Here is a 1,705-nt window from a genome sequence, read left to right on the forward strand (position 1 = left end):
TAGATATGTGGGGGTGTGTTAGAACGAGCCGTTTTAGGGGGGCGTGGCAGAGTCTTAACTTTGATAAAGAATATCTCTTTGGATTTGAGACTTTAGTCTTTGCAACTTCAGGGATCTTATCTATGCACAATCAGCTTGTAACACTCCAAAGAGAAAGTAAAACTTGAAATCACATCATATGACCCCTTTAAAATAATGACATAATCTTAATGGTCCTACAATCGACTTCACTCTCACGTTCTTATTTATTTTTCATGTTGGTTTAAAATGCATCTTGTGAGATTGACCCAGAATACTGGCCTTTTAATTTTCACTTTACTATGTAAAGCACTTTGAATTACAGCTGTGCATGAAACGAACTATACAAATAAGCTTGCCTTTCCTTTCTGAATGCAGGCTTCACTCGATGGCTGCACGGCGGGATGTAAAAGCCCTTTGACAAACCTGCACCTCATCTGAGCTCTGAGCATTTCACACTGCTGACCAGCGGCATTATGTTTTATAGATGTTCACCGGGAGCATTAGAGGGATTTGAGCGGGGAATGACTATATTTATCAGCAGTGGCGATAAGTCATAAAGACGCAGCGCTGTGCCATTTTGTGGCTGAATGAGAAAAATTGGTGTAGCGTGAGGCCACCGGTGGCGACAGTAGGATAATTCCACTGCTGACGAAGTCACTTCCACATCCAGATGGAGACTCGGGCTGCCGGCACAGGACTCCCAGCATGCATCGTTCACATGGTACGGCGATTTCTGTGCACAATGCTACAATTTTACACAAAAAAAAGGCTCCTTAGCTAATGTTGAGAATGAGGTTTGCCATCTGGTTACTGGCGGGAAAGGAAGGGTGAACAAAGCCTAATCTAGCACCCGCTGTGTAGGTTTTTGTAAATGCCAAGTCCGCACAATCCCATACGTCAAAGCATTGCTTAAACTCCGTGACAATGCTTTTCTTCAGACAAAAACGACAAAATCAGGCTAGTGAGATGCTTTCACAGTATGTGACACCCAGAAGACAAATGAGTTTTGATCTTTCTGAGAAAAACAGCTGGCATTAGGGCTGAGTGATATATTTGTGACTGTTATGCTGTCAATATTAAAATATACCAATATTGTAAATATTGTGACCAGTACGTTAAGTGTCTTTAGACTAGTTTCACAAAAAAATGTCACTCATAATCAAATAATCAAAAATGATTCAATGCAAGAGCATGTGATAAGGTTATGTTTAGTGTTATGGAAATAAATCACAATATGTTGACTTCTAATGGCATTTTTTTATAATGTCGATTAGTTTATTTGTTTGGCATGTCTTTGAATTATAATCATTTTGGGGGGTTTCTTGATAAATATTGATATGCAATTAATCAAAATAATAATGTAATTCAATTTGATTTAATTGACTGACCGCCCTACAATGAAAATTAAATTTTCGTTCAGTGAAAAACTGTTGAAAACAAATTAAAATTAATAAGAAATTAAATTAAACTTTACAATCACCTTTTAAGCCATTTAATAAGTAAGCAAATTTAATCAATGTAAATAAAACAGCAGTACATACACAACTTTTCAAACTTTTGGGGTCAGTAAGTTTTTTTTTTTTTTTTTTTGAATTTTAATGTTTTTTTTCAGCAAGGGTGCATTCATTTGGTTAAAGACTTTTGCATTTTTACAAAGCTTTTTTTTTCAAAAGCTTGCTTTTTT

General features: G+C 36.4%; 1 long non-coding RNA gene across 1 annotated transcript in view; it reads left to right on the plus strand.

Annotated features, from left to right (window-relative positions):
* The window catches only part of LOC107715581 (uncharacterized), a 4,733-nt gene extending 3,954 nt beyond the window's left edge, over window positions 1-779 (plus strand). The window contains exon 2 of the long non-coding RNA XR_001637109.1: window positions 397-779. This is a non-coding gene — a long non-coding RNA (uncharacterized LOC107715581). The remainder of the gene's footprint in view (window positions 1-396) is intronic.
* The last annotated feature ends 926 nt before the right edge of the window (window positions 780-1,705 follow it).

This window comes from Sinocyclocheilus rhinocerous, unplaced genomic scaffold, assembly GCF_001515625.1.
Source record: "Sinocyclocheilus rhinocerous isolate Xijiao unplaced genomic scaffold, SAMN03320098_v1.1 scaffold2165, whole genome shotgun sequence".
In the NCBI taxonomy this organism is placed as follows: domain Eukaryota; kingdom Metazoa; phylum Chordata; class Actinopteri; order Cypriniformes; family Cyprinidae; genus Sinocyclocheilus; species Sinocyclocheilus rhinocerous.